The 11,917-nt window shown below is 33.9% G+C and overlaps 1 pseudogene; it reads right to left on the reverse strand.

Annotated features, from left to right (window-relative positions):
* Window positions 1-11,196: 11,196 nt before the first annotated feature.
* LOC111730049 lies at window positions 11,197-11,315 on the reverse strand (annotated as a pseudogene).
* Window positions 11,316-11,917: the final 602 nt, after the last annotated feature.

Here is an 11,917-nt window from a genome sequence, read left to right on the forward strand (position 1 = left end):
AATACTTATAGTTGTCAATCTACACTAGAGCAGTAAATTTAAGGCACCAAAATAGGCAACTATGGAAAATAACTTCAAAGTCAGGATTTCAAATGGCATGTTCTCTGCAGAGATGCTTTCAATAAAGGAGAAATTGCTTCATAAAGACCAAGTGTCTTTTCCTTATTTTTTTTTCTCATTATAAAGTGGGTATTCTCAGAGTTAAAATCTTCTTTTTCATTGTCAGAGTTATAGACTTGTGCCAGACTAGGAAAGCTATGCAGCAATTTTCTAATAAGATGCAGGAATAGCACAAAGATTAGGAAAAAACAATTTGCATTTCCTTTTATCTCTTACCGATTGAAAGTTCCAGCATACCAGCATAGATTCACCTTTAAAGTATGAGAATGGCCAAGTGGTTCTTTGAATGCTGGAACTTAAAGAGAATTGCTAAGAATTTTAATAGCTAAAGGAATTGGATGTCCTATAATTAATGTTAATGTATGGCCTCACTCCTATGAAATTGCACATTACATGCACATTAATTATGATTAGCGTTCCTTCAATGAATAACAAAGAAGATTATAATGATTTGTTACTTATTATACAATACTGTCACACAGTCTTTTGTAAAGAATAGGCTTAACTTCCTCAACAGATAATAAGGGGATGCTAAATTCCAGTATTATGACTCTTTTCACTAGATAATTCATAAAATAAGCAAGCAGTGAATGATTTCACTTCAACTCTGCTGCTTTAAAAAAAAATCACAGTATAACAAGTTAACTTGTGACTTTGGAAAGAAACCTATCATCTTTTAAAAGTGGAAAATAGAATGCAATCATATTTTTATTATTACCCTTATACTACCTTTGATCTGAAGACAACTCTCATTCAGTCTTGCAACTTGAGAACCTTGGAGGTAAAAGTTTGGAACTTTTTGTATGTGTTACTAATACGCTTATTTCTGCTTATATGCAACCATATTAATGTTTTTATTTATATTTTTATCAGTTATGAATCATTGTCTATAAATTCAGACAGTCAAGAAATGTCATATACACACATATACACATTCGGTTAGATCAGACTTGCAGCTTATTGGAAATAAAATTTCAGTCATTCGATTATTGGGAGTAGTCCTCCTCTTGATGTTGTACAAAAACTGAAGACAATCCTCTAGACTTTAGTCTATCGGTGTATCTGCGGATACACTCCTTGTTGAAATGGGTTCCTGTTATTCTCTGGATCCATGACTTCTATCATGCTTAGTTGTGAGGACTCTTAGCATTGTCCCTATTAATTTTGCTTTGTCCCTACCTCTATCAAAAATATTCTTCTTCCTCTTTATCTTACCATTATTCTCTCATTTTTGAAATCAGGTTTGCAAAACACAAATGCTAAGGAAGGGAGTCTGCAGTCAATTAATGTTTTGAGACCAGCAACCACAGAGATAAAGGGGCAGAAAGATTTGGATAACTTATGGGAATGTGGGGATGGAAAAATACAGGAGAACAGAACATTAATTAATAGCTCAATAAATTACCTTGCCTCTTTGCTTGAAAATTCCACCTGGAATTTTTAATGGATTGGTACCCTTAGTTCATTTTGGAATTATATATTCAAAAGAAGACATGGAACACACACAAAGGAGAAAATGTACATTTGTCTGATCACTTCCAATCCAGAGATTCTGTGTCTGATTCATAGAGTAACCTCAGCAAGCAAGTGAACCACACAGGAGGTTAGTTTTTGCTGTTTCTAGTATGCACATATTTCTAAATGGCTGTACCTTTCAACAATCCTGATTTTTATCACCAAGTTCATGCCTATTGAACCACATATTATGAAATCTGGTAATAGTAGTCCACCATCCAACTTCTATCGTATTCAGATATCTGTTAAAAAATTCTTCCTTTGAGACAAATTCGGTTTCACAGAGCATTTAAAGCTTAGTTGCCAGTTTGATCTGACTTTACTTATACTGTCATTTACCACTGTGGCATAATTTTCACAACGCATTTCACTCCTTAATATAAGAATATTTAAAGCACAAGATTGAGACTAGACATAGGGGACTGGAATAAATGATGGCCTGATGGTTCTGTCAATTCAGTAGACTTGTGATAGCGGTGATGATAATAGCTAACACTTTCATGGTGCTTACTATATCCCAGGATACTTCTAAGGACTTTATAGCTATTAACTATTTTAATCCTTCCAATTCAGTGAGGCTGCTGTTTTTATTAACCCTACTTTATAGCTAAGAGAACTGAGGCAGAGACATTCGGTGATTGCCCAAGTTCACATAGCTTATAGAAAGCTGATTGAGATCTAAGCCTAGTAGTTTGAGTCCTGAATTTCTCCTCTTAACCAATCTATTTAACACCATAATTTCTTAGGATGGAAGGAGGACACCTTTATTCCCATCCACCCCCAACATAACTAATAGGATATGTATATATAAACTTCTATTATTAGCAAGGACAAAAGTTTATTATATGTTATTGGATTATTTTAATATCTCTATGAATGTCTATTTTCCTTGGCATAGGAGGTAAACATATTTTTCTTATTGTTTTCCAAGTACGATTTCCATAGTAAGAATAAGCAAACTTTGGCTTTCCCATATGTTACAGATATTTTTTACTTGTTTGCTGTTTGTCTTTATTTTGCTTAACATGATTGTAAAATAAAAGTTTAAAAATATAGTTTAAATACTTCAAGATTTGCCTTCATATCTCTTCCCTTATTTTCATGTTGAGAATAGCTACCTTTATGTTAATGTTGAAGAAATAATCAATTTAATATCCTCTCTAGTTATTTTTGGTTTTATCTTTTAATTTTTCACAGTGTAATTGATCTGGAACTTATTTTGTCAAAAATTGATACTGTACTAATTCGACATCTTAATAATATTGAATTTTTTCATCAGTTTATCGATGCTTTTGTTTCTCACTGTTTTCATAGTTTTTCTCATTTTTATGTCTAAAATTATTTTTCAGTTTTATCTCAAGATATTATATATTTTAGATGCTTTTGTGAATAGATATATTGGTTTTTCAACTTTTTATTTTATTCTCGTTTATAAGCAAGATATAAATTACATATATACATATATTACATATTACATACATATTTGTGTCTTTGTATACATATATATGTAATTAATCAGTTTATTGAAATCCTCAATTAAATACTTATTGGTTGCCCAAAGGCTGTAGATGGTCATAACAATCTAAAAACAGATTTTATCTTCTGTCTTTCTGATTGTTATATGTCATTGTTTTGCTTTACAGCATATGTAGAACTTCTAGAATATTAAATAGTCATAAAAATAGATATTTTTTGTTCTGCATTTTAATTGTTTACTCTTAAGCAGAATATTGGCTGCTGTTTAGATAATTTACTCAAAAATATTTATTAAGCACCTAACTTCAACCAGGTACTCTTGGAGATTCTAGAGAAAGAGGCAGAGAATAAACAAGCTTAATAAGTAGATTTATTAAGTTAGTCGATGATAAATGTTAAGAATAAAAAAGATACTCAGGCAATGGAGTGAAGTGTTTGGGTGAGTTGATTTTAAATAGGATAGCCAGGATAGAACTCAGTGAAAACACAGTTTTTGATTAAAGACCTTAAGGATGTGAATGAGCAAGTCATGCTTGTATCTGGGCAAAGATTATTCCTGGAAGAGGAAACGGCAAATATAAAGGCCCAGAGGAAGGAGTTTGTCTGGCATAATTGAAGAACCATGTGACCTTCAAAAATTTCAAAGTTAATGAGGCACCAAAGCATGTAGGTTGTAATGTCATACTAAGCACTTTGGTTTTTATTCTGAGTGAAGCAGAAAGTTATTAAGAAAGGGTTCTTGAAAAAACTTGGATTAAGGAATGTTTTTTTCTATTAGGAAGCGATATTGAATCAATTTTAACATGCAAGATTTTCTTATGAAAATTTGCACAAAAGTCTCAAGCATTTTTTATATTTAAAACAAAATAAAAACAAAAATGGAAGTGAACTTTAAGCGGGTTCTTATAAGTGAAAGATCTTTACCACAACAAAGGGCATCACACTTTGGGGAAAACAACAGTATTCACACTTGCTTTAAAGATTGTTAAGAAATTTAAATGAAATAACATGTGTAAAATATTCAACCAACTTTGGTAAATAAACAGTAAATATCCAAACATAATGACATTATTATTAAAGTTATTTAAATATGTTATTATATAGCAAGGCATTGCCATAAAAATATATACATTTGTAAGAAACATAAATTTGACTTATAAAATGAAATTAAACTTTATTAATCAAGCTAAACACATTATTCCTTTACATTTTCAGTAATGTAGTTTTAGGATATTTTCTCATTGGTTACATTAAACTCACGGCTTGGCTATGCTTGGGGGTAAATCCCAAGTACTTTAAAAATATATATATTTTATTTTTAGAGCAATTTTAGGTTCACGGTAAAACTGAGAAAAAGGTACAGAGACTTCTTCTATACCACCTGCTCTCATACATGCATAGGGTCCCCCATATCCAACAGCACTCGCCAGAATGGTATATTTGTTATAATTGATAAATCTACATTAACACATTGTTATCACTCAAAGCCTATAGTTTACTTTTCGATTCACTCAGTGTTGTACATTTTATGAGTTTGAACAAATTTATAATGACACATTTCCATCATTATGATATCGTGCAGAGTAGTTTCATTGCTCTAAAAGTCCTCTGTGCTCCACCTATTTATCCTTTCCTTCCCCCAACCTCTGGCAACCATTGATCTTTTTACTGTCACCACACTGTTTTCTTTTTCCAGAATGTCACAGAATTGAAATCAGACAGTATATAACCTTTTCAGATAGGTTTCTTTCACTTAGTAATATGCATTTCAGATTCCTCCATGTCTCCTTATGACTTGATAACTTATTTCTTTTTAGCCTTGAATAGTATTTCATTATATATAACATAGTTTACATTTTATATTCATTGAAGGACATGGTTGGTTCCAAGTTTTGTCAATTATGAATAAGCCACTATAAACAGCTGCGTGCAGGTTTTTGTAAAGATATAAGTTCTCAACACCTTTGGGTAAATACCAAGAAGTGCTATTGCTAAACTGTATGGTAAGAGTATTTTTAGTTTTGCAAGAAACTGCCAAACTGTCTTCCAAAATGTCTGTACCATTTGTGTTCTAACCAGCAATGGATAACAATATCTGTCGCTCCATAATCTCTCAAGCATTTGGTGTTGTCAATGTCTTAGATTTTGGCAATTCTAATAGGTGTGTAGTAATATCTTATTGTTATTTTAACTTGCATTTTCCTGATGACATCTGATGCTTATTTACCGTCTGTCTATTTTCTTTGGTGAGGTGTCTCTAAAGGTCTTTGACCCATTCTTTAATTGGTTCTTTTTCCTTATTGTTGAGTTTTAGAGGTTTTTTTTTATATATTTGGTTAGCAGTCCTTTTTCAGATTTTTATATAAATTTATTTATTTTAATTCATTTCAAGTATACAGTACATTGGTTAGATATTGGTTCATAAAAAGATCCCCCCCCCCACTTCTTCCTCCCTCCCCAGCTCTCCACCTAGCCAATGTATTAATGCTAATTGCATTCCCTATGCCATGTTCCCCATCCCCATGACCATCTATCAACTATTATTTTGTACTTCCTTAATTCTTGACCCTGTTCTCCAACACCCCTCCCCTCTGTCGCCAAATTGTCCACTATATTTGCGAGTCTGTTTTTGATTAGTTTGTTCTTTTTGTTCCTTAGATTCCGCACATAAGTGAAATCATATGGTATTTATCTTTCTCTGTCTGACTTATTTCACTTGGCATAATAACATCTAGGTCCATCCATGTCGTTGCAAATGGTGGAATTTAATTTTTTTAAATGGCTGAGTAATATTCCATCATATATATGAACCATAATTTCTTTATCTAATCATCTGTTGATGGACATTTAAGTTGCTTCCATATTTTGGATATTGTAAATTGTGCTGACATGAATATTGGGGTGCATAGATCTTTATGAATTATTGTTTTGGTTTTCTTTGGATAAATACCCAAAAGTATAATTGCTAGGTCAAAAGGTATATCCATTTTTAATTTTTTGAGAAACCTCCAGACTGTTTTCCATAGTGGCTGTACCAATCTGCAATCCCACCAACAATGTATGAGGATTCCCTTTTCTCCGTATCCTTGCCAACACTTGTTGGTTTTTGATTTACTGATGATAGCCATTCTGACAAGTGTGAGATGACATTTCATTGTGATTTTAATTTGCATTTCTCTGATGATTAGTGACCTCGAGCATCTTTTCATGTATCTATTAGCCATCTGTATTTCCTTGTTAGAGAAGTATCTGTTCAGGTCTTCTGCTCATTTTTAAATTGGATTGTTTGTTTTTTTTTGTTGTTGAATTGTATGAGTTCTTTATATATTTTAGACATCTGATACCCTCATCAGATGTATCATTAGGGAATATTTTCTGCCAATCATTTGGTTGTCTTTTTGTTTTGTTGATGGTTTCCTTTGCTGTACAAAAACTTTTTAATTTGCTGTAGTTCCATTTGTTTATTTTTTCTTTTGTTTCCCTTGTCTGGGGAGATATATTTGAAAAGAAATTACTGTTAGCAATAGCAGAGAGTTTACTGCCTATGTTTTCTTCTAGAAGTTTTTTGGTTTGAGGTCATACATTTAAGTCTTTAATCCATTTTAAGTCTATACTTGCATACGATGTCAGAAGGTGGTCCAGCTTCTTCTTTTTTTTTTTCCATGTATCTGTCCAATTTTCCCAACACCATTTATTGAAGAGACTGTTTTTACCCCATTACACATTCTTATCTCCTTTGTCATATATTAAATGAGCTTATAGGTGTAGATTTATTTCTGGGCTCTCTATTCTGTTCCATTGATCAATGTATCTGTTTTTATGCCAGTACCATGCTGTTTTGATTACTGTAGCCTTGCAGTATAGTTTGAGATCAGGTAGTGTGATACCTCCAGCTTTCTTCTTTCTCAAGATTGCTGTGCCTATTTTGGGACTTTTATGGTTCCATAAAATTTTAGGATTTTTGTTATATCTCTCTGAAAAATGCCATTGGTATTTTGATAGAGATTGCATTGAATCTATAGATTGCTTTGGGTAGTACGGCCATTTTAACAATGTTGATTCTTTCTACCCATGAGCAAGGTATATGCTTCCATTTATTTCTATCTTCTTCAGTTTATTTTTTCAATGACTTATAATTTTCTGAGAACAGGTCTTTTACCTTCTCGGTTAATTTGATTCCCAGATATGTTATAGTTCTCAGAAATGTGGCTCACAGTGCTGGTTGCCTGCTGGGAATGCTTGGCCCTGAATCAGAGCAGGGCTCGCCAGCCATCCAGCAACAAAAGTCTTGGGCAATCTGCAGGTTGGTTGGGGCAGGATGATCCCCTGGGGCCAGCACTTCCTAATGGCTCTATGGGAGGGATCTGCACAGTCAAGCTGGAGCAGTCTGTAGATTGCCCTGTATAGGGGCCAGACTAAGGCACAATGGTGGCTGCCCTTCCAGCTCTCATTCTGGTGCCAGGTAATGCAGATTTTCTCAGAATGAATCCCATGCAAGCCTCTACCCACCGCCAGTGTCCTGGGTGAGTTTCTGCAGGTCAGAAAGCCTGTGCCTGGGTCCTTCAAAGGGGCATCTAGGGTTTTAGTCTCCTTCCATGTCATCCAGATGGCTAGAATCCACTCTGGTTTCTACAGTCAGAGTTATTGGAATCTCTTCTTTCCTGGGCTGGGACAGTGGGCGGAGGAGTCCCCAGATGAGACCAGGACTCACTCCTTTCTCCTTCAAGGGAGCCTCTGCATCCTCACTCTACTGTTGATCCTCCATCACCCCTGGGTTCAGGTCCAGCCCGATTTGTGACTTTGCCCCTCCCACCAGCTTCCTTGTGGTTTCTTTATATCATCAGACGTAGGTGTTACCATCAGCTTTAGGAGATTTTCCACGTTGACTATTTTATAATTTGGTTGTAATTTCAATGCAGACCTGGGAGGAGACAAACCCTGCTTTTACCTAGTCCACCATCTTCCTCTCTCCTCAGATACGTTTTTTTACAAACATTTTCTCCTTGTTTGTTGCCTGCCCTTTCATTCTTGAGAGAGTCCTTTGCAAAGCAAAAATTTTTAATTGTAATGAAGTCCGGCTTATTAATTCTTTCTTAGATCATGCCTTTGGTGTGGTATCTAAAAAGTCATTAAATCCAGTGTTATCTAGGATTTTTCTTATGTTAAGTTCTAGAAGTTTTATAATTTTGCGTTTTACATTTAGGTCTATGATTCATTTTGAGTTAATTTTTATGAAGGACGTAAAGTCTGTGTCTATATGTTTTTGTTTTTGCATGTGGATATCTAGTTGTCCCATGCCATTTATTTGAAAAGGCTATCTGTTCTTCATTGTATTACCTCTGCTTCTTTGTCAAAGAATAGCTGACTATATTTATGGAGGTCTATTTCTGGGTTCTCTATTCTATTCCACTGATCTATTTGTCTATTCTTTTGCCAATACCATTGTGTCTTTATTACTGTAGATTTATAATAAGACTTGAGTCAGATAGTGCCAGAACTCCAACTTTGTTCTTTTTATTTAATATTGTGTTAGCTATTCTGGGTAATACTAGGTACTTTTAAATATTAAAACATGGGCACAGATCTAGTCTTTAGCACTAAAAAAATATGCATGATAAATCAGTAATACACTGCTTTTTTGATTTTGAAATTTGCCATTACTTTGTAATATATGGATCTGAGAGAGACTATAACAAGCTTTTCTATTTTGAATACAAGTAATAATGCTAAATTTTCTGTGTCTCTTGGAGATGGTAAAAGAATGATAACAACAACAATAATAAAAAGGTATGTATGTGTGTGGCATATGTGTGAACATGTAAAGTCATTGGACATTAAACTATTGCTGCATTTATTGGATGCTCACACAATGCATGGGGTATACTATAACCAACTTCACAAAGAAACATTTCAAGACTAGTTGGAATAAATAAGAACCAGTAGACTCACTTCTAGAATGTCATATTAACATTTTTTTTAATACAACATTTTAGCTAGTGGTATCTAAGTCAACTTGGATCAATGGTTTGAAAAGATGACTGCTTACTTTCTGAAAGTAAGCCCTTGCCCTTATTTTATTCTAAACTGTTTAGTCTTTTAGGCATTCTGATTTGAATCACTTACTTTCTTCAAACAAATGAAGAGAAATCTGTTTTTTTTTTTTTTTTGCCTTTATGGGACATAAAATATAATAAGAGATACAGGCATTACCTGCTCTTTAATATAAAAAGGCTTTTTGCTGAGAGCCAGTTTAATCTGAAAGTGACAAGAGGGTTTTATCTCTTGGTCTCTTATCTCATACTAGATAAGAAATATCTTTACTTATTTAGGTGTCCAACAGTATCTTGCAGTGTACCCACAAAAGAAAAAGATCTGAGATGAACAACTTTCTCTTGCTATGAGCCTAAAAAGATAAAGAAATGTTATATTTCCAGTTATAAAAAACTAAAAAGAAAACAAATGAGATGATCAGAAACAAGAGAACATTTAGTAAAGTTATATTTATTAATAGTTTCAAGCATTTCACATATCGAATTAGTTCTTATTAATTCAAGGTAATCTGCCTCATATATGAAAGCCAGGTTCTTGTACCTATGGGGAATAAAAAAAACAATAATACTTTCCCTCCCACTTTCTAAGTTCTTCTAGATGAGCTAATGATCAAACTAACAGAGACAGATTAACAAGAGAAAGTCAGAACTTTAATACATGGCCTAGGGAATTCACATAAGCATGAAAATTCCAAAAACACTGATGCAACATTGGCTATATAAGACATTTTTGGACAAAGAACAGAAGGGAGGAAGGAGTATTAGATTTCAGAAGTGAGAATGGGCAATTTACAGGTGGTCGAGGAAGAGCTAGAACACACCTGGCAGGAACGTTCTGGCTAGGCAATTCAGAAACAATGAGACACAAAGGGTGTCTAGCCAACAGGCTGATGCTATCTTATTTAACATACTTAATTCGAATTAGGCTAAGGCAGCATTCTAAGATTTCCTTCTCGAAACGGATTTCTCTATCTGAATCTCTTGGGCAGGAAAAGGGGAAAGGGCCAAAAGTTCTTTTGGAAGCTTGCTTCTTAATAAACAGCTTAGAATCAATATCCTAAAAAGCAGCTCCAGGGCGGCAAAATTTTGGTTCCCTTTATATTCATAGAATGCAATCACTGAACTGTGCTTTAATATTATCAGAAGCTGGTGTCTTGTGAAACTGTTGCTCTATTTGCTTTTCAAATAGTTTGAGATTATTTCCCACAAAACAACTTGATTGTTGACTTAAAATTGTGTATAAATAGATGAATAACTTCTAAAGAACTTCTTTAGAAACTTTTTAAAGGTTTGCTTCTCTTACTCAACCAATAAATCCATCACAGAAAATTAAACTCACTGGAAACAGACTAATATTCAGAATTGAGAATAAAAAATTGTTTTGCCAAGTCAAACTTAAGTGTATCAATACTTCAAACCAGGTCACAAAGAAGTTAAAACTTGGTATTACCAATTATTTAAGTCACATAATGATGTTGCCACTAGGGGGCACTGAGAGAGCTCAGTTCTTTCCGCGCAGTAAAGAATTACAGACCAATGAAGTTTAGAGAAAGTAAAATTTATTAAAGTATGTTTCAAGAGAGAAACGGGCTATGCCAGAGACGGCTGCAGCCCCACTAATTTTGGAAAGTATACTTTATATTATGGCCATGATGGGTGGTTATGGGCCTGGTGTTAGATAATTGACATGTGAGTTCATATTGATTGACATTCTGTTGTTATATAACCTGTTTACTGAGCATGTGATTACCCAGAATTCAGTCTGTTATAATTACATTCATAAACTTCCGGACATCTGTATGATATTATAATGCTGATATGATTAGGCTAGGTGAAGGAAGGTCACTAACTGTGCATGTGCTTTTGACTGGACTAAACTAGTGGTTGTTTTTGCAGTTTTTCCTCGTATTCCAGGATGTAAAGGTAATTTTCTTTTTCTTTTTCTTTTTTTTTTTTAGGTGAGGCAACCCTTGGTTGACCTCACAGATTGCAAGGAACTTGTCAGCTTACGATTCCTTATTTTTTTTATTTTTTACTCCTACAGCACCTGGTCTTTCTAGGTGGTCTCCCATCCAAGTACTAATCAGGCCTGACCCTGTTTGGCTTCCGAGATTAGACGGGATCGGGTTTGTCCAGGGTGGCATGGACGTAGACTGGAAAGATAATTTTTAACTATTAAGTGGGTGTTTCAGGGAGGTCCTAAGGGAGGTCTCTGGGTTGGGCCTTCATTTCCCATCACTCATGTCTACCTATCTTTTTAACAATAATGATTTCCCACAGGTTCACCCTTAGAAGTTCACAACCTCTCAAATATCCTTTGAATTTTTATAATAAAGGAATAACTTTATAAATGCCATCTTGAATTTTAAAATAATCACTAGTAACATCTAAACAACTTTTAATATCAAACATGTGTATATATTTAAATAGTTTCCAAAAAATTAGTATTTCTACTTTCCCTTATAAAGCACACTTTTCTTAAAGATCTCTAAAAGAGACCTTTATTTGAACTTTGAGCCCAGTTTAATCATATATTTCATTAAATAAAACACAGTCTAGAGAACATTTAACACCATTGGAGGAGTGGGAAAATTGTTTTTAGGCTAATAATCCAGAGATGTTGGCATTATTCTGGAAAGATGAATCAAATTGGGTAAATCAATAACTCTCTTTAAATATGAAAAAACTATTTATGGTATTCTCTTGCTCGCCCATTCTTCATCTTCCCAGGTGTGGGCTAAAGAAAGAAATGGACT

The sequence above is a fragment of the Pteropus vampyrus genome, unplaced genomic scaffold (assembly GCF_000151845.1).
Source record: "Pteropus vampyrus isolate Shadow unplaced genomic scaffold, Pvam_2.0 Scaffold9, whole genome shotgun sequence".
Taxonomy (NCBI): domain Eukaryota; kingdom Metazoa; phylum Chordata; class Mammalia; order Chiroptera; family Pteropodidae; genus Pteropus; species Pteropus vampyrus.